Raw genomic sequence first — 25680 nt, 5'->3', positions numbered from 1 at the left:
GAACATGGAAAGCTTGCTGAAGTCGATCCCGCGCACCGTGGTCTTCAAGGACGACATCTTGGTTACAGGTCGGGACACCGTCGAGCACCTGCAGAACCTGGAGGAGGTTCTTAGTCGGCTTAATCGTGTGGGGCTCAGGTTAAAACGCTTAAAGTGCATTTTCCTGGCGTCTGAAATGGAGTTCCTGGGGAGAAGAATCGCAGCGGATGGCATCAGGCCCACCGATTCAAAGACGGAGGCAATCAAGAATGCACCGAGACCACAGAACGTGATGGAGCCGCGGTCGTTTCTAGGACTCCTGAACTACTTTGGTAACTTCTTACCCGGTCTTAGCACAATGTTAGAACCACTGCACTCTTTACTGCGTAAAGGACATGAATGGGTATGGGGTAAAAGCCAAGAAAATGCCTTTGAGAAAGCTAGGAAACATTTATGCTCAAACAAATTGCTTGTGTTGTATGATCCATGTAAGCGTTTGGTACTAGCATGTGATGCGTCGTCATACGGTGTCGGGTATGTATTGCAACAAGTTAATGAATCTGGGAAATTGCAACCGGTTGTTTGTGCATCCAGAAGTCTGTCTAAGTCTGAGAGGGCCTACAGCATGATTGAAAAAGAAGCGTGAGCGTGTGTTTATGGGGTAAAGAAAATGCATCATTATCGGTTGGGCTCAAATTTGAGTTGGAAACCGACCATAAGCCACTTATATCCCTCTTTTCTGAAAGTAAGCGGATGAACACGAATGCATCGGCTCGCATCCAGAGATGGGCGCTCACGTGGTCCGCATACAACTACGCCATCCGCCACAGGCCAGGCACAGAAAACTGTGCCGATGCTCTCAATAGGCTGCCACTGCCCACCACGGGGGTGGAAATGACACAGCCCACAGATTTAGTTATGGTAATGAAAGCATTCGAGAGTGAGCAATCACCTGTTACCACCCGACAGATTAGAACCTGGATGAGCCAGGACTCCTTACTGTCCTTAGTAAAAAACTGTGTGCTCCACGGGAGTTGTTTTAGTGTCTTGTTCGAGATGCAGGAAGAAATAAAGCCGTACCAGCGGCGCAGAGATGAAATGTCCATACAGGCAGACTGCCTCCTATGGGGTAATCGGGTAGTGGTGCCAAAAAAGGGCAGGGACACTTTCATTAATGATGTCCATAGTACCTACCCAGACATTGTAATGATGAAAGCGATAGCCAAATCCCACGTGTGGTGGCCCGGTATCAATGCAGACTTAGAGTCCTGCATGCACAAATGTAACGCATGTTCACAGTTAAGCAATGCACCAAGGGAGGCGCCACTATGTTTATGGTCCTGGCCCTCCAAACCGTGGTCCAGGGTCCATGTCAACTATGCAGGCCCATTCTTGGGAAAAATGTTCCTTGTGGTTGTAGATGCGTACTCCAAATGGATTGAATGTGAGATAATGTCGGCAAGCACGTCCGCTGCCACCATTGAAAACCTACGGGCCATGTTTGCCACGCACGGCCTGCCTGATGTCCTTGTGAGTGACAATGGGCCGTGCTTCACCAGTGCTGAGTTCAAAGAGTTCATGACCCGCAATGGGATCAAACATGTCACATCTGCCCCGTTAAAACCAGCGTCCAATGGTCAGGCAGAGCGAGCAGTGCAAACAATCAAGCAGAGCTTGAAGAGGGTAACTGAAGGCTCACTGCAGACTCGCCTGATCGAAAAAGAAGCGTGAGCGTGTGTTTATCCCGAGTCCTGCTTAGTTACCGCACAAGACCCCACTCGCTCACTGGGGTGCCCCCCGCTGAACTTCTCATGAAAAGGGCACTTAAGGGAAGGCTCTCGTTAGTCCATCCTGATCTAAACGAACTGGTAGAGAGCAGGCAGCTTCAACAGAATACATATCATGATCGCGCAAATGTGTCACGTGAAATCAAGATTAATGATCCTGTATTTGTGTTGAACTATGGACAAGGTCCCAAGTGGCTTCCCGGCACTGTTGTGGCCAAAGAGGGGAGTAGGGTGTTTCTGGTCAAACTTTCAAATGGACTCACCTGCAGAAAACACTTGGACTAAACCAAACACAGATTCACGGACTATCCAGAACAACCCACAATAGACTCTATCTTTTTCAACCCCCCAACACACACAGGTGGCAACCGACCCAGCGGTTGACCACGAAGCAGAACCCATCATCTGCAGCAGCACAGCAGGACTCACCACACCAGGCAGCCCTGCAAGGCTAGCTGCGCAACAGCCCAGCGAGGGCCCAACAAACGATTCACCAAAACCAGCATTTGCACTGAGACGATCAACCAGGGAAAGAAAGGCCCCAGGTCAACTCACATTGTAAATAGTTACACTGTTGACTTTGGGCGGGGGAGGGGCGGGGAGTGTTGTTATATATGTAAACCTGTAAATACCTTGTTTAACCACTAGAGGGCTCATCCCACAATCCCACAATCTCTTGGGAGCACATGTACATAAGGAGGCCTCACAGGCTGGAGAGGCACTCTGCAGACCTGTAATAAAGGACTGTGGTCACACATTACTTTATGCTTACAGTATCTGGTCAGATTCCATATTCAACACCTAACACTTCTAAACTCCAATGTGTATAGGACCAACCTACTCAACCTTTCTTCATGTCAACCCCTTCATCTCAGGAATCAACTGAGTGAACCTTCTCTGAACTTCCCCGAATGCAAGTATATCCCTCCTTAAATAAGCATACTAAAACTGTATGCAGTACTCTAGGTGTGACCTCACCAATACTCTATACAGTTATAGCAGGACTTCTCTGATTTTAAACTCCATCCCCTTTGCAATAAAGGCCAACATTCCATTTTCCTTCCTGATCACTTGCTATACCTGCATACTAACATTTTTGTTTCATGTACAAGGACCCCAGGTCCCTCTGTACTGCAGCATTTTGTAATTTTCTTTCCATTTAAATAATAATTTGTTTTTTTATTTTTTTCTGCCAAAATGGATAACCTCACATTTTCCCACATTATGCTCCATCTGCCAAATTTTTGCTCTCTCACTTAGCCTGTCTATATCCCTTGGCAGATATTTTGTGTCCTCCTCACAATTTGCTTTCCCACCCATCTTTGTATCATCAGCAAATTTGGCTACATTACACTCGGTCCCTTCATCTAAATCATTAATATAGATTGTAAATAGTTGAGGACCCAGCATCGATCCCTGTGGCACACCACTAGTTACCGTTTGCCAACTGGAAAATGGCCCATTTCTCCCGACTCTGTGTTTTCTGTTCGTTAGCCAATCCTCTATCTATGCCAATATATTACCCCCAACCCCATGAACTTTTACAGAAACAGAGAAAATAGGTGAAGGAGTAGGCCATTCGGCCCTTCGGGCCTGCACCACCATTCGATAAGATCATGGCTGATCATTCCCTCAGTACCCCTTTCCTGCTTTCTCTCCATACCCCTTGATCCCCTTAGCTGTAAGGGCCATATCTAACTCCCTCTTGAATATCTCCAATGAACTGGCATCAACAACTCTCTGCGGCAGGGAATTCCATAGGCTAACAACTCTCTGAGTGAAGAAGTTTCTCCTCATCTCAGTCCTAAATGCTTATCCTCAGACTGTGTCCCCTGGTTCTGGACTTCCCCAACATCGGGAACAATCTACCCGCATCTAACCTGTCCCGTCCCGTCAGAATCTTGTATGTTTCTATGAGATCCCCTCTCAGCCTTCTAAACTCCAATGTATAAAGGCCCAGTTGATCCAGTCTCTCCTCATATGTCAGTCCAGCCATCCTGAGAATCAGTCTGGTGAACCTTCGCTGCACTCCCTCAATAGCAAGAACGTCCTTCCTCAGATTAGGAGACCAAAACTGAACACAATATTCCAGGTGAGGCCTCACCAAGGCCCTGTACAGCTGCAGTAAGACCTCCCTGCTCCGATACTCAAATCCCCTAGCTATGAAGGCCAACATACCATTTGCCTTCTTCACCGCTTGCTATACCTGTATGCCAACTTTCAATGACTGATGAACCATGACACCCAGGTCACGTTGCACCTCCCCTTTTCCTAATCTGCCACCATTCAGATAATATTCTGTCTTCGCGTTTTTGCCCCCAAAGTGGATAACCTCACATTTATCCACATTATACTGCATCTGCCACGCATTTTCCCACTCACCTAACCTGTCTAAGTCACCCTGCAGCCTCTTAGTGTCCCCTTCACAGCTCACACCATCACCCAGTTTAGTGTCATTTGCAAACTTGGAGATATTACACTCAATTCCTTCATCCAAATCATTGATGTATATTGTAAAGAGCTGGGGTCCCAGCACTGAGCCCTGCGGCACTCCATTAGTTACTGCCTGCCATTCTGAAAAGGACCCGTTTATCCCGACTCTCTGTTCCTGTCTGCCAACCAGTTCTCTATCCACGTCAATACATTACCCCCAATACCATGTGCTTTGATTTTGCACACCAATCTCTTGTGCGGGACCTTGTCAAAAGCCTTTTGAAAGTCCAAATACACCACATCCACTGGTTCTCCCTTGTCCACTCTACTAGTTACATCCTCAAAAAATTCCAGTAGATTTGTCAAGCATAAATCCATGCTAACTTGGACCGATCCTGTCACTGCTTTCCAAATGCGCTGCTATTTCATCCTTAATAATTGATTCCAACATTTTCCCCACCACTGATGTCAGGCTAACCGCTTTATAATTACCCACTTTCTCTCTCCCTCCCTTTTTAAAAAGTGGTGTTACATTAACTACCCTCCAGTACATAGGAACTGATCCAGAGTCGACAGACTGTTGGAAAATGATCACCAATGCATCGACTATTTCTAGGGCCACTTCCTTAAGTACTCTGGGATGCAGACTATCAGGCCCCAGGGATTTATCGGCCTTCAATTTCCCTAACACAATTTCCCACCTAATAAGGATATCCTTCAGTTCCTCCTTCTCACTAGACCCTCGGTCCCCGAGTACTTCCGGAAGGTTATTTGTGTCTTCCTTCGTGAAGACAGAACCAAAGTATTTGTTCAATTGGTCTGCCATTTCTTTGTTCCCCATTATAAATTCACCTGAATCCGACTGCAAGGGACCTACGTTTGTCTTCACTAATCTTTTTCTCTTCACGTATCTGTAGAAGCTTTTACAGTCAGTTTTTATGTTCCCGGCAAGCTTCTTCTCGTACTCTATTTTCCCCCTCTTAATTCAACCCTTTGTCCTCCTCTGCTGAATTCTAAATTTCTCCCAATCCTCAGGTTTGCTGCTTTTTCTGGCCAATTTATATGCCTCTTTCTTGGCTTTAACACTATCCTTAATTTCCCCTGTTAGCCATGGTTGAGCCAGCTTCCCAGTTTTATTTTTTATTCCAGACAGGGTAGTATAATTGCTGAAGTTCATCCATGTGATCTTTAAATGTTTGCCATTGCCTATCCACCGTCAACCCTTTAAGTATCATTTGTCAGTCTATTCTAGCCAATTCACGCCTCAAACCATCAAAGCTACCTTTCCTTAGGTTCAGGACCCTCGTATCAGAATTAACTGTGTCACTCTCCATCCTAATAAAGGATTTGACCATGTTATGGTCACTCTTCCCCAAGGGGTCTTGCACAACAAGTTTGCTAATTAGTCCTTTCTCATTACACATCACCCCCCAGTCTAGGATGGCCAGCTCCCTGGTTGGTTCCTTGACATACTGGTCTAGAAAACCATGCCGAAAACACTCCAGGAAATCCTCCTCCCCCGCATTGTTACCAGTTTGGTTAGCCCAATCAATATGTTGATTAAAGTCACCCATGATAACTGCTGTACCTTTATTGCATGCATCGCTAATTTCTTGTTTGATGCTGTCCCCAACCTTACTACTACTGTTTGTACACAACTCCCACTAGCGTTTTCTGTCCCTTGGTATTCCGCAGCTCCACCCATACCGATTCCACATCATCCAAGCTAATGTCCTTTCTTATTATTGCAGTAATTTCCTCTTTAACCAGCAAAGCCACCCCACCTCCTTTTCCTATCTGTCTCTCCTTCCTAAATGTTGAATACCCCTGGATGTTGAGTTCCCAGCCTTGGTCACCCTGGAGCCATGTCTCCATGATGCCAATTACCCGTTAACTGCTATCCGTGCAGTTGATTCGTTCACCTTATTCCGAATACTCCTCGCGTTGAGGCACAGAGCCTTCAGGCTTGTCTTTCTAACACACTTTGCCCCTTTAGAATTTTGCTGTAATGTGGCCCTTTTTGCTTTTTGCCTTGGGTTTCTCCACCCTCCAGTTTTACTTTTCTTCTTTCTATCTTTTGCTTCTGCCCCCATTCTACTTCGCTCTGTCTCCCTGCATAGGTTCCCATCCCCCTGCCATTCAGTAACCTTTTATGTCGCACCTTATTGAATGTCTTCTGTTGTGCCTTCCCCTAAAGTCTTCAAATTAGTCTCTCCTTCCATCAATCCAATAACAGTTTACAACAACCCCAATTTTGGATTCACTTCTGGTTGTAGCACAAGTTATTCTACAATTTCTGTTTGCCGCACGGTGCATTTATTTCGGTGGTTAAAAAATTCTGCACAAGACGTGCATGATTTCAAGACTAGCAACGACGCACTGAACAAAAGGAACTGATCTAAAACAGCTAGTGCTGTTAAATAGATCTTGTGAAAGGTTATTGGCTAATTGGTCGCACTTTACCAGTAAGCGGTATGTCTGATCATGGCATCTTGAGAAGTGAGATGGAAATATGAGACAAGTCACTTCACAATTATACTACTGTGACATTCTGCCACAGCAGGAAATACAAAACTACAGTAATATTCTTAAAAGTTTCACTTCACAGGCCATTTTACAAGGGTTTTTTAAAGCTGGCATCATTATTTTGTCCTCGCATGCTGAGTCGAAATAACAGCATAAATACTACACTGCACATTCCCCCGAAATACAGTATGCCTGTTTTTAAAGGCTATTCTCCCATTAAAGGACTAATGATCAGTCACACTTCCCTTGCACGGAGGTGTTAATGGTTGCCTCAGGACTGTGAGACTGTGAACTTTTAATCCTCTGGTCTAATAGACATTTTATTGCACACATATCACACTACCTTTGATTTGCTCCAAGAATAAACAAGCATTGTATCCATGAGAACTGTCAATCAACTTGAGCAGATAAAGTAATTTACGTCAAGACTACGGCTGCATTTCTGCTACAGTTGTAGCGCCAGTGTGCTGCGGTTTTGCACTGGGGCAAAATTCGGTGCCGCCCCGGTACCAGCCGTGAGACGGGAGTTCCTGCGCCAGGCGCGGAAGCCCACCCCCATGAGCTATATTGGGCTCCACTTTGTCTCAGGGGGTGGGAGTGGGGCGCAAAGTTTCCAGCGCTGCGCTAAGGGGTGCAGAGCACTGGCAGGTAGACAGGGGCCCTCCCCTTCCAGTAAAGGGGAGGGCTAAGCTGTCGGCTCTGCTGGCAGGAAACGGGGCAATCGGTGGACCACCAGGGAGCGGGGCACAACCAGAGTGCTGGACTGCAAGATCGCGGCACGAACCCCGCAATCTATAAACAAGAAGGCCACGACTGGTAAGTCGCCCATATTTCTTTTTACTGACGCAACTTCCCTTTAATTATCACTCTGCAAGCAGCCTACAGACCAGCACGCGCCCCCTTTAGCTGTCGTGGGCATTGCTACAGGGCAGTACCGAATTTTCGCTCCGGGGCACTACCAGTAGAAGCGGGGCACGACCGGTTACCACTGCCCCTAAACTCCCGTGGAATATCGCGGGAATCAGTAGCGGTGGCACGCCAATGCAAAAAGTCGTTTATGCCCCTTTAGCGTCCCCTGGAGGTGCTAATGGAATGCATAAATGACCCGAACTGACAGGAGACAGAGAGTGGGAATAAACGGGTCTTTTTCGGGATGGCGGGCAGCGACTAATGGGGTACCACAGGGATCAGTGCTTGGGCCCCAGCTATTCACAATATATATTTAAATGATTTGGATGAGGGAATCAAATGCAATATTTCCAAGTTTGCTGACGACACAAAGCTAAGTGGGAATGTGAGTTGTGAGGAAGATGCAAAGACGCTGCAAGGTGATTTAGATAGGTTGAGTGAGTGGGCAAACACATGGCAGATGCAGTATAACGTGGATAAATGTGAAGTTATCCACTTTGGTAGGAAAAACATAAGGACAAAGTATTATTTAAATGTTGATGGCTTGGAAAGTGTCGATGTATAGAGGGACCTGGGTGTCCTTGTACACCAGTCATTGAAAGCAAACATGCAGGTGCAGCAAACAGTTAGGAAGGCAAATGGTATGTTGGCCTTCATTGCAAGAGAATTTCAGTACAGGAGCAAGGATGTCTTACTACAATTATACAGGGCCTTGGTGAGACCACATCTAGAGTATTGTGTGCAGTTTTGGTCTCATTACCTAAGAAAGGATATACTTGCCATAGAGAGAGTGCAGCTAAGGTTCACCAGACTGATTCCTGGGATGGCAGGACTGTCGTATGAGGAGAGATTGGGCCGACTAGGCCTGTATTCACTAGAGTTTAGAATTCAATGAGAGGGATTCTCATTGCAACATATAAAATTCTGACTGGGTTGGATAGACTGGATGCGGGGAGGATGTTTCCCCTGGCTGGGAAGTCGAGAACAAGGGGTCACAGTCTCAGGATACAGGGTAGGAAATTTAGGACCGAGATGAGGAGAAATATTTTCACTCAGAGGGTGGTGAATCTGTGGAATTCTCTACCACAGAAGGCCGTGGAAGCCAAGTCACTGAATATATTTAAGAGGGAGATAGATTTCTAGAAACAAAAGGCATCAAGGGGTATGGGGATAAAGCGGGAATATGGTGTTGAGATAGAGGATCATAGAAACATAGAAAATAGGTGCAGGAGTAGGTCATTCGGCCCTTCGAGCCTGCACCGCCATTCAATAAGATCATGGCTGATCATTCCTTCAGTACCCTTTTCCTGCTTTCTCTCCATACCCCTTGATCCCCTTAACCGTAAAAGCCATATCTAACTCCCTCTTGAATATATCCAGTGAGCTGGCATCAACAACTCTCTGCGGCAGGGAATTCCACAGGTTAACAACTCTCTGAGTGAAGAAGTTTCTCCTCATCTCAGTCCTAAATGGCCTATCCCTTATCCTAAGACTATGTCCCCTGGTCTGGACTTCCCCAACATCGGGAACATTCTTCCCGCATCTATCCTGTCCAGTCCCGTCAGAATCTTATACGTTTCTATGAGATCCCCTCTCATCCTTCTAAACTCCAGTAAATAAAGGCCCAGTTGATCCAGTCTCTCCTCATATGACAGCCCAGGAATCAGTCTGGTGAACCTTCGCTGCACTCCCTCAATAGCAAGAACGTCCTTCCTCAGACTAGGAGACCAAAACAGAACACAATATTCAAGGTGAGGCCTCACTAAGGCCCTGTACAGCTGCATTAAGACCTCCCTGCTTCTATATTCAAATCCCCTAGCTATGAAGGCCAACATACCATTTGCCTTCTTTATCACCTGCTGTACCTGCGTGCCCACTTTCAGTGACTGATGAACCATGACACCCAGGTCTCGTTGCACCTCCTCTTTTCCTAATCTGCCGCCATTCAGATAATATTCTGCCTTCGTGTTTTTGTCCCCAAAATGGATAACCTCACATTTATCCACATTATACTGCATCTGCCATGCATTTGCCCACTCAGCTAACCTGTCCAAGTCACCCTGCAGCCTCTTTGCGTCCTCCTCACAGCTCACACTGCCACCGAGTTTAGTCTCATCTGCAAACTTGGAGATATTACACTCTACGCCTTCATCTAAATCATTAATGTACATTGTAAAGAGCTGGGGTCCCAGCACTCCACTAGTCATTGCCTGCCATTCTGAAAAGGACCTGTTTATCCCCACTCTCTGCTTCCTGTCTGCCAACCAGTTCTCTATTCACGTCAGTATATTACCCCCAATACCATGTGCTTTGATTTTGCACACCAATCTCTTGTGCGGGACCTTGTCAAAAGCCTTTTGAAAGTCCAAATACACCACATCCACTGGTTCTCCCTTGTCCACTCTGCCAGTTACATCCTCAAAAAATTCCAGAAAATTCGTCAAGCATGATTTCCCTTTCATAAATCCATGCTGACTTGGTCCGATCCTGTCACTGCTTTCCAAATGCGCTGCTATTTCATCCTTAATGATTGATTCCAACATTTTCCCCACTACTGATGTCAGGCTAACCAGTCTATAATTACCCGTTTTCTCTCTCCCTCTTTTTTTAAAAAGTGGTGTTACATTAGCTACCCTCCAGTCCATAGGAACTGATCCAGAGTCGCTAGAATGTTGGAAAATGATCACCAATGCATCCACTATTTCTAGGGCCACTTCCTGGAGTACTTTGGGATGCAGACTATCAGGCCCCGGGGATTTATCAGACTTCAATCCCATCAATTTCCCTCACACAATTTCCCGCCTAATAAGGATATCCTTCAGTTCTTCCTTCTCACTAGACCCACTGTCCCCTAGTACCTTCGGAAGCTTATTTGTATCTTCCTTCGTGAAGACAGAACCGAAGTATTGGTTCAATTGGTCTGCTATTTCTTTGTTCCCCATTATAAATTCACCTGAATCCGACTGCAAGGGACCTATGTTTGTCTTTACTAATCTTTTTCTCTTCACATATTTATGGAAGCTTTTGCAGTCGGTTTTTATATTCCCTGCAAACTTCCTCTCATACTCTATTTTCCCCCTCCTAATTAAACCCTTAGTCCTCCTCTGTTGAATTCTAAATTTCTCCCTGTCCTCAGGTTTGTTGCTTTTTCTAGCTAATTTATATGCCTCTTCCTTGGCTTTAACATTATCCTTAATTTCCTTTGTTAGCCATGGTTGAGCCACCTTCCCAGTTTTCTTTTTACTCCAGACAGGGATGAACAATTGCTGAAGTTCATCCATGTGATTTTTAAATGTTTGCCACTGCTTATCCACCGTCAACCCTTTGAGTATCCTTTGCCAGTCTATTCTAGCCAATTCACGCCTCATACCATCGAAATTACCTTTCCTTAAGTTCAGGACCCTAGTTTCCGAATTAACTTTGTCACTCTCCATCTTAATAAGGAATTCTACCATATTATGATCACTTTTCCCCAAGGGGCCTCGCACAAGATTGCTAATTAGTCCTTTCTCATTACACAACACCCAGTCTAGGATGGCCAGCTGCCTGGTTGGTTCCTCGACATATTGGCCTAGAAAACCAGGAAATCCCACTCCACCGCATTGCTGCCAGTTAGGTTAGCCCAATCTATATGTAGATTAAAGTCGCCCATGATTAGTGCTTATCTTTATTGCACACATCCCTTATTTCTTGTTTGATGCTGTCCCCAACCTCACTACTACTATTTGGTGGTCTATACACAACTCCCACTAGCGTTTTCTGCCCTTTGGAATTCCGTAGCTCCACCCATACCGATTCCACATTATCCAGGCTAATGTCCTTCCTTACAATAGCATTGATTTCTTTTTTAACCAGTAACGACACTCCTTTTCCTCTCTGTCTACCCTTCCTAAATGCTGAATACCCTTGGATGTTGAGTTCCCAGCCCTGGTCATCCCGGAGCCATGTCTCCGTGATACCGATCACATCGTATATCTGCGCAGTTAATTCATCCACCTTATTTCGAACACTCCTCGCATTGAGGCACAGAGCCTTCAGGCTTGTTTTTTTTAAACATACTTTGCCCCTTTAGAATTTTGCTGTAATGTGGCCCTTTTTGTTTTTTGCCTTGGGTTTCTCTGCCCTCCACTTTTACTATTCTCCTTCCTATATTTTGCTTCTGACTCCATTTTGTTTCCCTCTGTCTCCCTGCATAGGTTCCCATCCCCCTGCCATATTAGTTTAACTCCTCCCCAACAGCACTAACAAACACTCCCCCTAGAACATTGGTTCTGGTCCTGCCCAGGTGCAGACCATCCGGTTTGTACTGGTCCCACCTCCCCCAGAACCAGTTCCAATGTCGCAGGAATTTGAATCCCTCCCTTCTGCACCATTCCTCAAGCCACGTATTCATCTGAGCTATCCTGCGATTCCTACTCTGACTAGCACGTGGCACTGGTAGCAATCCTGAGATTACTATTTTTGAGGTCCTACTTTTTAATTTAGCTCCTAGCTCCCTAAATTCGCCTCGTAGGACTTCATCCCGTTTTTTACCTATGTCATTGGTATCTATATGCACCACGACAACTGGCTGTTCACCCTCCCTTTTTAGAATGTCCTGCGCCTGCTCCGAGACATCCTTGACCCTTGCACCAGGGAAGCGGTGTATCTGTTTTGCAGGGGGGTGACCGCAGGGGACCCCGGCACTATCTTCCTTGCACTGCTCTTCCTGTTGGTCACCCATTTATTATCTGGCTGTGTACCCTTTACTTGCGGTGTGACCAACTCATTAAGCGTGCTATTCACGTTATTCTCAGTATTGTAGATGCTCCAGAGTTCATCCACCCGCAGCTCCAGCACCGCAATGCGGTCCGTCAGGAGCTGGAGGCGGATACACTTCCCAAAAAGTACATGATCAGCCATGATCATATTGAATGGCGATGCAGACTCGAAGGGCCGAATGGCCTATTACGGCTCCTATTTTCTATGTTTCTATGTATCCCCCCCCTAGTGTAGATCCAAACTCGGGGGAGTCGGGGTGGCAGGTGGGGGGAGATCTGACCTGATTTCTGAATGAAGCGAAGTGAGAAACCGTTCTACATCAGTGCTACAGTGCAGCCGTAGACACAATTAACAATCTTTAAACACTGCAGAGATGGAACAAAGATGCTACGTTACTAAATTAGCATTATGTGCAACTACAAAAGGGGAATGGCCAATAGGTCTTGAAGCATTCTCAAAAGGTAACCTTTCTACTTAGATGCTGTTACATGAGCTGAGATTCAGCTCATATATCAAGCGTCTTGAGATGTTTTACTATATTAACCATGTGATTTTCATTGCTCCACTATTGACAACCGTGCCTTCAGCTGCCTAGACTCTAAGCTCTGGAAATCCCTCCCTGAACATCACCATCTCGCTAACTCTCTCCCCTCCTGTAAGACGCTCCTTAAAATCTATCTCTCTGATCAAGCTTTTGTTAACTTGTCCTGATATCTCCTTATGCAGTCTCGTCGTCAAATTTTGACAGAATGCTCATGTGAAGCACCTTGGGACGTTTTACTATTTTAAAGGTGACCAGCAGATGATAATTATGGCCTTGGTGAAGTCCATTAGTGCAGTGTGGTGCAGCACGCACACGTCTGGTACTGGTCCACAGGCTCAAATTAAGGATTTGAAGAATTATATGGGGACACGAAGAAGAAATAAAGAGTAATGGAGCTCGTTACTAGTATAAGGCAATAGGGACACTGATGGCCCAGGGTGAAGTCTTCAGCCTCAGACAAGTCCAGCCAGCTGAACACTCAACACAATGTAAAAGCCCAGCTGTTTAGTACAAGCCAAGTATGAACTGAGGGCTTCTAAAAGCACAAAACACTGCCCACGTCTTACAATAAACAATTAGTCTTGGGAGAATTCCAGCCCTGCGCAATCGACATTTTCACAAGGTGGATGGAAGAAAAAAAATCTTTCAGTCTCTGTTATATTCAACTTGAGCTTAAAGACAAATCACCCCTGATAATAAAATGCGACACTTGCCAAACAAAGGCCCTCCATCAATTTAACCAATATCTCCTGCAATAGAATTATACATTCAGGATACATAAAAGATTTATTTTAAGTAATCCTTTTGTCAAAGATGATCTCAACAAAGGTGGTGTTTCATACAGCTCACCTGGAGCCTACACCGCGATACTTTTGAAGATGCAATAAATCTATCAGGGGGACATCACCATGCTAACTCACAGCTATACTAAAATCAGTCAGTTAATACTCCAAACAGCCTTTTTCAATTTTAAAAGGCTAAAGAATACAAATGATACCTCACATTGTGGGCACTTGTGAACATCAGATTAGATAGTCAGATTGCAGCAACAAAAGGATTAGAGCATCACAAGAACTCTGATTTTAAGATGGGCATGAATCATCTAATACCCAAGCATTTCAACATCTTCCTGAGGAAGATGTAATTTAAAAAGGCTTTTAAGAATCAGACAAGAACCAAGTAAGCGATGCGCTGATATATGACGGGCTGAAAATTCTCATGCAAATTTATGTTTGGGCAAGAAGAGCCGATCAGGATGGAATGGCCCCTTCATACAGTCACCTCCCCACATAATGGCCTCTTTCTACGAGGGAGGGGGGGGGGGTTGGGGGGGGGACTCGTATAATTCCTTGTCGATGATATAGTGAATGATGATTCTGCTCTCCTGAATCTTCATCAATTGAAACTTGTTACCACCATCAGATCAGGTCCAACCCACAACTGCATCTATTGGAATATGGCTGACCTGGTCAAACTCGCGTGAGATCATGCTTCAGGCTCAGCTCCATTCTCACCCACATTACTGAGGACTACTTCAAAGGTGTTTCGTTCAACCTCTCACTCGAGTGCTGTCGACTGCCAAGGGTCAATTTTTATGCAATCAGAAGAAAGCAAATGGACTGAATTTCTGGCCGCAATCTCTCCGTCTACTCAAAGGGAAACGCAGCAAGCTGGCTCAGTGCGTCACATTGGACTTCCAGGCCTGCTCCATCCAATCGTTTTTTCACTCTGGGCTCATCATTTCTCAAGGGAAAAATTCCCCCCAAAAAAGAAAAATCTTACATCATTCTTTGCTTCCAGGCTTCTGTATGCTTTTTAGAGGGCTTTGAGATTTGGTAAAGAGAGACTGATGTTCTGCATGTGTAAAATCAGCATCCAATGGGTTAATAGGAGAAAGGAGGCAAAGAAGGAAAAGGGCTTTTATTATTATATATAGTCATCACGTCTCTCATAAATGTCACAAAGTGCTTCCTATCAAATAAATCATTTTGAATTGGAGTAATTATTATGGGCGGGATTTTTGGCTTTTCGCGTTTTCTCCCGTTTCCAGGTGTAATTCGCAGCACAGCGACAAATTTAGCACCGGGTTAACATTAGTGCCAGAGCGAGGAACTTTCACTGAATGAAAGTTCACGAGGAGCGTTAGCGTTAACTCCAGCATTGCACAACAGATTCTGTGCACCGGAGCTGAAAGTTTCGACGTTGAAAAAAATCGGCCATTATGCTCATGCGTAAATTTTATTTTTTCATCCCGCGCTTCTGGTCTGGTCTCCAGTCACAAACGCCAGTGCAGTGCACGGCTGTGTGCATGTGCAGTGCAACTGGGGCGGAATCAGCCATTTTACATTTGGATATTGATCATGGAGAACAACGATTCCAGATTCCAGGCGATTAATAGAAACATAGAAAATAGGTGCAGGAGCAGGCCATTTAGCCCTTCTAGCCTGCACCGCCATTCAATGAGTTCATGGCTGAACATGAAACATCAGTACCCCCTTCCTGCTTTCTCGCCATACCTTCCCCCTTTCTAATCTGTCACCATTCAGATAATAGTCTGTCTCTCTGTTTTTACCACCAAAATTTGGAGATACTACATTTAATCCCCTCATCTAAATCATTAATGTACAATGTAAACAGCTGGGGACCCAGCACAGAACCTTGCGGTACCCCACTAGTCACTGCCTGCCATTCTGAAAAGTACCCATTTACTCCTACTCTTTGCTTCCTGTCTGACAACCAGTTCTCAATCCACGTCAGCACACTACCCCCAATCCCATGTGCTTTAACTTTGCACATTAATCTCCTGTGTGGGACCTTGTCGAAAGCCTTCTGAAAGTCCAAATATACCACATCAACTGGTTCTCCCTTGTCCACTTTACTGGAAACATCCTCAAAAAATTCCAGAAGATTTGTCAAGCATGATCTCCCTTTCACAAATCCATGCTGACTTGGACCTATCATGTCACCATTTTCCAAATGCGCTGCTATGACATCCTTAATAATTGATTCCATCATTTTACCCACTACTGAGGTCAGGCTAGAGGCTAATGAAGCTCTAGTGTGGGCTGTGGAAAGAAGATGGCAGGAGTTGCATCATCAGGGTGAATCTAGATCACTGCCATCCATATTTAAAAGGATTTGGAGGGAAAGCGCTGAGCAGGTCTCTGCCTCAGACACTGTGGTCAGGACTGGCACACAGTGCCAAAAGCAGTTTAATGATCTGACAGGGGTCATCAAAGTGAGTACAGTTTTAATTCATGCACTCCTTCATTACTTCAATTATAAATCTGCTGTTGGTGCTCTGTGGGTTGCCTCCTAAAATGCATGACACATAGGTATGCTTAGTTCGGCACCCTATTTGCCATGAATGATCTTTACACATTATTAAGATTGCTTTCTGAGATCTCATAAGATTGCTCCCCACTTCGATGTCCTCCTGATGAACCATGTACAACTTCCAAGCCATTAAACAGAGGACTGTATTACATTAAGACAGTATGGCATAAGTGCTTTAGTAGCTATCTGGTATCACGGCTCACACAAAAGCAGATGGACCCTCTTGTAACCATTCCCATTTTCATCTTTGCAGGCCAAGAAGTCTCAAAATCACCGCAAGCAGGTACGGACAGGCGGCGGTCCACCTCAGACCCTGCCACTCATGGACATTGAGGATAGAGTGGTAGGCCTCATCGGCGTCACAGGTCGGGCAGCTGCCACTGGGGGAAGATACTGAGGGTAGGTCCTGCACACTCCCTGGCATAGGTTGGGGCAATGTCTTGCAGTATCTCTGGACTAATGACTAGTGTTGGGGTAATGTCCTGTAGTGCCTCTGGACTAGATATAATGGAGTAGCAGTGGTCCTTCAAATGAGCCTGTGCTATGTGACCTTCCTCATGTCACCCTGCCCCCTCCGCTGCTGCTAACCACTTGTCTGTTGCTTTCTACTTCCAGATGACCAGTCACAAGCGTAGTATCCCTCAAGGGACCACTCCACATCAAGCCATCGCCTGGAGGAGGAGGAAGAGTAGGATGCCGATGAGTCGACTCCAGCACAGCATCAATCCACCCCTGTTCTACCACCGGCACTCAGCTCCTCTGAGGGCGATGTGGTGTTCTTGGGGTTCGACGAAATAGAGGTTCCTCGGACCAGTGGCGTGCAGCAACGCAGTGCTGGGTTTGAATCCTGCAGGCCATCTCCCCAGAGGGTGAGTCAGGAAAGTCGGTCTGCTGACAGACAGGCAGACGTGGAACCGGACATGGTGGGAATGCCCAGGGAGAGCATCCAGGTCAGCCGTCAGCTCCTTGATGTCTTGGGTAGGATTCCCACGAGCATCGACAGTCTCAAAGCGACCATTACGGAAGTAGGGTCGCAGGTTGTCAGTGCGAGCCATGATACCTGCGAGGCCATCAATGCTCACACGAGGTTGGTGGCCCCCAGCAGTGACAGTGGAGTCCCGGAGAGTGTGGCGCGAGCCCTTGCAGAATATGGCGCATGATAGGCACAAGCTCTGCTTCAGCTTGGGCAGGTGATGCAGTCCATGCCTGCCTCCATACTCTCTGCATTCCCCACTGTCACACCCAAACCACCTGTGACTGGCAACGCCGATGAAGAGGCTAGCCAGTCAGAAGCTGGGCCTTCCACGCCACGAGCTGATCATAGCAGTGTCTCCATTGTCTCGCCCCGCAACACAGCAGCGCTCTGGCAGCCTTGCTGCACGCCATCTTGGTGCCACTTTGAGTAGGAGCAGCAGGCAAAAAGGCAAATTACCCATTCTGTAGAAGAGAGAACTAAAGATAAGCAGGTTAAAAGGTAGCAATGGACTGTTGCATAGATATTACACACTCACCCTCATATTACTCCAGGAGCTAAATCACAAATGCAAAAAAATATTAAAAATCAAATAACATTTGACAATTAATAATATATTTGGGGAGTTCTTTTGAATTCATGAGTTAAAAAAAAACATATTGGGTGCGAAAATAGTATTGGTTCAAGGCCATCACGATGAAAAGCCAAAACAATGCGAACCGATTAAGTCATAGAGCATGACTGTGTCTTCTGCAGCAGGGAACTGAGGATAGGCAGGTCATTTAGAAGGATGAGGCCGCAGGCAGTGTCTTGTAATCAGCTGCCTTCCTCACTTCACTGCTGGAGTTCCAGGCACAGTCCATTATTACAGTTCAATCACAAGCTGATGTCGTGATTTTCATTTGGTATTCCAGGAGCCGGGAGTCTCAGAGCCAGCTCCTAGGGGTTTGTGCCATTAAGTTTGGCAGACCAGTAGACCAGGGTCCCACCAGGCTACAGAAAATGTATTTAACGACGTCAAACTGGATTTAACAACATCAGCAGTGGGAGCCGGCAGACGGGCAAGGGGGCTCTCAGAATGCGAACTAAAAGGACAATATAAAAGCAACGACAGTTTCCGACCCCGTTTGAGCCTCTGCCTTGACGTTCTGCTCCTTTGTGGCACTCTAGACACTGCTCAGACTCAGTATTGAACTCTCCACTGGCACTGCCAATTTAAAGCAGGCAACTAGCTAAAGGAGGCAAGACGTATAGTAGCATCTCCAGAAAGCACTGCTTGGCTGCGCCTGACTATTCTCAATCCAGTTGGGATGGTTGATTGCTCTGTCAAACACTTCAGCTGAGTATCTTTTCATTGTTAACATCGCTATTTTAAAATAACTTTTTCCTCGCAATTCTGTTAGTTGCAGCAGTGTTTCCACATTAGACATATGATGAAGCAAGAAACTTGCATCTATTTAGCACTTTTCACAAACTCTGCATGTCCTAAAGCGCTTTACAGTCACTACTGCGCACAGCAAGCTCCCACAAACATAGAAAGTAGGTGCAGGAGTAGGCCATTCGGCCCTTCGAACCTGCACCACCATTCAATATGATCATGGCTGATCATCCAACTTCAGTACCCTATTCCTGCTTTCTCTCCATACCTCTCGATCCCTTTAGCCGTTAGGGCCACATCTAACTCCCTTTTGAATATATCTAACGAACTGGCCTCAACAACTTTCTGTGGCAGAGAATTCCACAGGTTCACAATTCTCTGAGTGAAAAAGTTTCTCCTCATCTTGGTCCTAAATGGCTTACCCTTTATCCTTAGACTGTGACACCTTGTTCTGGACTTCCCCAACATCGGGAACATTCTTCCTGCATCTAACCTGTCCAATCCCATCAGAATTTTATGTTTCTATGAGATCCCCTCTCGTACTCCTAAATTCCAGTGAACCTAGTCAATCCAGTCTTTCTTCATGTAAAATAAAACGGGGAAGGTGGCTCAACTATGCCTAACAAGGGAAATTAAGGATAGTGTTAAAGCCAAGGAAGAGGCATATAAATTGGCCAGAAAAAGCAGCAAACTTGAGGACAGGGAGAAATTTAGAATTCAGCAGAGGAGGACAAAGGGTTTAATTAAGAGGGGGAAAATAGACTATGAGAGGAAGCTTGTTGGGAACATAAAAACTGACTGCAAAAGCTTCTATAGATATGTGAAGAGAAAAAGATTAGTGAAGACAAACATAGGTCCCTTGCAGTCGGATTCAGGTGAATTTATAATGGGGAACAAAGAAATGGCAGACCAATTGAACAAATACTTTGGTTCTGTCTTCATGAAGGAAGACACAAGTAACTTTCCGGAAGTACTCGGGGACCAGTGAGAAGGAGGAACTAAAGGATATCCTTATTAGGCGGGAAATTGTGTGAGGGAAATTGATGGGATTGAAGGCCGATAAATCCCCGGGGCCTGATAGTCTGCATCCCAGAGTACTTAAGGAAGTGGCCCTAGAAACAGTGGATGCATTGGTGATCATTTTCCAACAGTCTATCGACTCTGGATCAGTTCCTATGGACTGGAGGGTAGCTAATGTAACACCACATTTTAAAAATGGAGGGAGAGAGAAAACAGGTAATTATAGACTAGTTAGCCTGACAACAGTAGTGGGGAAAATGTTGGAATCAATTATTAAGGACGAAATAGCAGCGCAATTGGAAAGCAGTGATAGGATCGGTCTAAGTCAGCATGGATTTATGAAAGGGAAATCATGCTTGACAAATCTTCTGGAATTGTTTAAGGATGTAACTAATAGAGTGGACAAGGGAGAACCAATGGATGTGGTGTATTTGGACTTTCAAAAGGCTTTTGAAAGAACCCACACAAGAGATTGGTGTGCAAAATCAAAGCACATGGTATTAGGGGTAATGTACTGATGTGGATAGAGAACTGGTTGGCAAACAGGAAGCAGAGAGTTGGGATAAACGGGTCCTTTTCAGAATGGCAGACAGTGACTAGTGGAGTGCCGCATGGCTCAGTGCTGGGACCCCAGCTCTTTACAATATACATTAATGATTTAGATGAAGGAATTGAGTGTAATATCTTCAAGTTTGCAGATGATACTAAACTGGGTGGCGGTGTGAGCTGTGAGGAAGACGCTAAGAGGCTGCAGGGTGACTTGGACAGATTAGGTGAGTGGGCAAATGCATGGCAGATGCAGTATAATGTGGATAAATGTGAGGTTATCCACTTTGCGGGCAAAAACAAGAAGGCGGAATATTATCTGAATGGTGGCAGATTAGGAAAAGGGGAGGTGCAACGAGACCTGGATGTCATGGTTCAGTCATTGAAAGTCGGCTTGCAGGTACAGCAGGTGGTGAAGAAGGCAAATGGTATGTTGGCCTTCATAGCTAGGGGATTTGAGTAGAGGAGCAGGAAGATCTTACTGCAGTTGTACAGGGCCTTGGTGAGGCCTCACCTGGAATATTGTGTTCAATTTTGGTCTCCTAATCTGAGGAAGGACATTCTTGCTATTGAGGGAGTGCAGCGAAGGTTCACCAGACTGATTCCCGGGATGGCTGGACTGACATATGAGGAGAGACTGGATCAACTGGACCTTTATACACTGGAGTTTAGAAGGATGAGGGGGGGGATCTCATAGAAACGTATAAGATTCTGACGGGACTGGACAAGTTAGATGCGGGAAGGATGTTCCCGATGTTGGGGAAGTCCAGACCAGGGGACATAGTCTTAGGATAAGGGGTAGGCCATTTAGGACTGAGATGGGGAGAAACTTCTTCACTCAGAGAGTTGTTAGCCTGTGGAATTCCCTGCTGCAGAGAGTTGTTGATGCCAGTTCATTGGATATATTCAAGATAGAGTTAGATATGGCCCTTATGGCTAAGGGGATCAAGGGGTATGGAGAGAAAGCAGGAAAGGGGCACTGAGGGAATGATCAGCCATGATCTTATTGAATGGTGGTGCAGGCTCGAAGGGCAAAATGGCCTATTCCTGTATCTATTTTCTATGTCTCTATGTTTCTATATGTCAGTCCTGCCGTCCCGGGAATCAGTCTGGTGAACGTTCGCTGCACTCCCTCTATAGCAAGAATGTCCTTCCTCAGATTAGGAGACCAAAACTGCACACAATACTCAAGCTGTGGTCTCACCAAGGCCCTGTACAACTGCAGTAAGACCTCCCTGCTCCTATACTCAAATCCCCTCGCTATGAAGTCCAGCATGCAATGAGATTAATGATCATTTGTTTTTAGTGATATTGGTTCAGAGATAACTATTGGCCAGGATACCAGGGAGAACTCTCCTGCTCTTCTTTGAGTAGTGCTACATTCACCTGACAAGGCAGACGGGGACTCGGTTTAACATGTCACCTTAACGATGGCTCCGACTGTGCAGCACACCCTCAGTACAGTTCTGGAGTGTCAGCTTACATTTTGTATTCAAGTCTCTGGAATGAGACTTAAAGCCAAAACTTTCTGACTCAGAGGCAAGAGCTAGCCACTGAGTCACAACTGACACATGATGGTTAACTCTGTTATAGTAAACTTCCACTTAAAGTGAAAATATTACCAATGTCCCAACTAACTTAACTTGTAGCTGGAATGGAACAATATTCCTGCTACAGTGAAAGTTCAAATATAACATCTCAATGCTGCTCTTCCACTGGTTGGTCTCCATGGAGACTAGTGCCTTCAGTTGCAATGTACTTAATTAAGCGTCTTGACCGGGACAGTCTACAAATGTTGACAGTTTTACCTCTCTATCTCTCGGCTCCATTTTCAGTTCATTCTCTGCATAATGTTATTTGGCACAATTTTACCTTTAAATGGTGCTATCACTGTCCCCAGCACACATTCGGCAATTGTCTTGCAGCTGGAGAACTGAACTTGTATTTTGATCTCCATCTGGCCCCACATGGACATACAGTGCTAGTCATCCATTTTAGAACTTTAAATCAGGAAATGATGCCAAGGCAGAGCTCCTCTATCCACTGACTGCCATTTTGAGATTCATACCAATGTACAGACAGGGCTTGCATGTTACTGTGAGGCACAGGCACTGGGAACGAGTATTTTTGAGATCCTTCTTTCCTGAGATACATATCTAACTTTAATAGATCTGCTTCTTCAATCAAAATAAAAGTAGTTCTCATCTGGCCCTTTGTTGCCTATTATATTGCAAAAGCGCAAAACTATTTGAGAATTACCATGACCGACCGAACACCTCCCTTGCACACTTGGAGTACCTATTACCATTAGGGTGCGCATGGAGCAAAGATGGATCTCATCCCTGGTTCCTGGCACAGTTAGTACAACAATTTGTTTGGCACCACCACTGTACTAATGGGCTGAGGAGAAAATCTATCCCCCCGACTTTTCTCAACAGTTCCTCTTTCTACAGCATTCTTCAGTTATTACACAAAGCATCGGATACAATTTGTTTTACTTGCTGCAACATGTCATGTCCCTCTGACTTTTGAGTTCGTCTTCATGTTGCCTTTGTAAAAGTTGACTCATGTTTGTTTCTTATATTACACAGAACGCAAATTTGACTCAAAACTCAATGGAGGTAATTGAGCCCTTTTTACATCTCTCCCGATTTTTATTTTCATTGACTTCAACGGAAAAGAAAATCCGACGGGGATTAAAACAGACTGTCCCATTGCTACCGCCCATTTTACACTATATCCCAAAGTCAAAGCTACCCCCCACTGAGTTTCATTCCCCAAGGACAATGTTGGAATGCTGACAAGGCACAGACCACAACCATCAGGGAATCGCAAGTGTCCTGCCCTCAATGTTCCATCCATTTGTGTTAGCTATGGCTCAGTGAGTAGCTCTCTCGCCTGCGTCAGTAGGTTGTGGGTTCAAGTCCCACTCCAGAGACTTGAGCACGGAGTCTAGACTGACACTCCAGTGCAATGCTGAGGGAGTGCTGCACTGTCGGAGGTGCCGCCTTTCAGATGAGATGTTAAACCGAGGCCCCGACTTTCCTCTCAGGTGGATGTAAATGATTTCGAAGAAGAGCACGGGAGCTCTCTCCAGTGTCCAGGCCACTATTTATCTCTGAACCAACATTAAAACAGTTTATCTGGTCATTGTTTGAGAGATCTTCCTGTGTGAAAATTGGCTGTCGGCCTTTCCTACCTTACAACAGTGACCACAATTCATAAGTACTTCATTGGCCGGAAAGGGCCAAGAGTGTTAAATCAAGTGGCAACGCCTCTTGCAGCTGCCGTTGTTGACACCCGGCGATGCTACAGGAGGCGGATGCAAATATTGCATCCGGGTCAGTAACGGGGCACATCACACCAAATGACGTCACAATCTACGGGGCACAAGAGATCGAGGCGGTAAATCTTAGCACCAGCGCAAAACCGCCTTGGAAGTTCGCGGGCGTCGGTGATTTTGCCACGCCCGGTCGGTAAGTCCTTTAGCACCCCGTTACTCTCCCCTACAGGCGCTACCAGGAGGCGCAAACCGGGGGGAATTTCTCCCCCTTTGGGACATTCTGAGGTCCTCAAAGGTGTTACATAAATGCAAGTCTTTCATTTTGTAATTAAATGGTTCGGAATATCCATGATTTCCTAATAGCAGTGGGTGGTGAGCAGGGCTCCACGGCAGAAAATCAGCCCTCCTGCTAAAGCGTAATGTTGTGGCAAATGAGAAGGGATCTGCTAACATTTCTTCTTCTGGGTATCTGTGACTATAATCAGACCAGCAATATCTAGGGATTGTTTGGAAAAAAAATGGAGAAAGCAATTAATCAGAAATACCCAGGTTTCAGCACAGTTATCCCATTCACCTTGGATTGTAACACAACAAAGTCAGTCTCTATTTGACCAATAATCAAATCTATAAAGTACGTCCCTCAGTATTCCCCTCCTCCAACATTCTCATTTGGAGTCATCTGACTATTACTTCTTAATTTATCTCACCTTCTCTATTATTCGTTTCGTCTTGGTGCTGTCCCGCATTATGGACTTTAGTCCTTTTACCTTGGGCTCTTAATTAAAGTTTTAAAAACATTACAAATATTTTTGAAGGTCTGATCCATTAGAACAGACTGACATTTAGAAACAAATTTTTAAACATATGTGTTGTGTTTTTAGATCTCCTTTCACTCAAAATGCATAAGCACTCTGTTTATGTACATTTCAGACAAAAGCACTTATGAAATCATATTTTCCGACAGCTGTGAAATCATTAAGAAGGGTGTCGGGACAACACAAGGAGACATGTAACTGTGTACACAAGCAGATGTTGCTGGCAGCAATATTCAGGAGCTTGGAAAGATAACTGATGAAAGCAGTGAATGTGGAATCAGTAACTTGTATTTTAATCCAGCAGAGACACAGCTTTGGAGATGATACACCGACTAATTTAACATCAGCTGCAGTAAAACTACGAGAGAATATTATGAGGAGCACAGTTCAGGATTATCTATAAAAGTGGTGATTGATTGAAATGCAGCAAAGATTTATGAGCAGAACACCTCAGGGCTGAAAATGGTCTTCAGCATTAGTGCAAGTCGGCGGATGGCTTTAAACACCACCCGAGTTTCTTTTTGATTGGAAGTCACAGGAGACTGTCAGCCATGGTCTTGGTTCATGGGAATATGGGGAAGGCAGTGTAGATCAAAAACTGGTTCAATAATAGAAAACGGGAGAGAACTGCAAATGGATGTTATTCCAGCTGGAAGATGTCACAAGCAGAGTCCTCCAGGGGATTGGTGCTTGGACAGATACTTGTCACAATATACATGAATGATTTAAAATAAGGGAACCATAAGCAGAACTGCTACTGACAGAGATTTGTGTTGAGCTGTGTAACGTGTTGTGAAGGCAGATATTAATTATTCAGTGGGATCTGGAACAGTTTAGCAGATGATTGATTGCTGATTGGCATTAAATGCAAATAAAGTGTCAAGTAATTAATGTTTGGTGTGAAGAACATTAACATCACTGGAAGGTGAATGGTTGTTACCCCAGGATGGAGGTGAAAGAAAAGCATTTGGTGGAGGATGCAAACCAGGCTAAAGGACGTGTTTCCAAAAAAAAAGGAATTGAGAGCCGCACTGAAGTTCAAAAACATTTCCCCCAAACAATTACAGGTATTAAGCAACACAACAAGCTGACACCTGACACAGTGGACACAGACTCCGTGAATGCTTTCAAAAGCGAGTTATGCAGATTTCTAATTGGCAAACACCGCAGAAGAGACTGAGCTTGTAGGTAGGCCAAAATGATAAAAGCTGAATTGAGGAATGGGAAATAGGTTGAGTGCCAACCCATTAGATGAAAGAAGCTTCACGGGCCAAACGAGCATTTTCTCAGATTGATTCTAGATTTGTGTGAGCCTTCTTTACCACGGCCTCCATACACTTCACATCGTTCAGATATCCTGCAGAAGTATTAACAGTACACACACCCTCCA

The 25680-nt window shown here is 45.2% G+C and overlaps 1 protein-coding gene across 2 annotated transcripts in view; it reads right to left on the bottom strand.

Moving 5' to 3' along the window:
- ptprn2 (protein tyrosine phosphatase receptor type N2) overlaps positions 1 to 25680 on the bottom strand; it is a 1205047-nt gene that overhangs the window by 635117 nt on the left and 544250 nt on the right. The gene's annotated exons all lie outside the window — the stretch shown is intronic.

The sequence above is a fragment of the Pristiophorus japonicus genome, chromosome 5 (assembly GCF_044704955.1).
Source record: "Pristiophorus japonicus isolate sPriJap1 chromosome 5, sPriJap1.hap1, whole genome shotgun sequence".
In the NCBI taxonomy this organism is placed as follows: Eukaryota; Metazoa; Chordata; class Chondrichthyes; family Pristiophoridae; genus Pristiophorus; species Pristiophorus japonicus.
The sequence above is the reverse complement of the archived record's forward strand: the minus strand, read 5'-3'. Positions and strand labels throughout refer to the sequence as shown.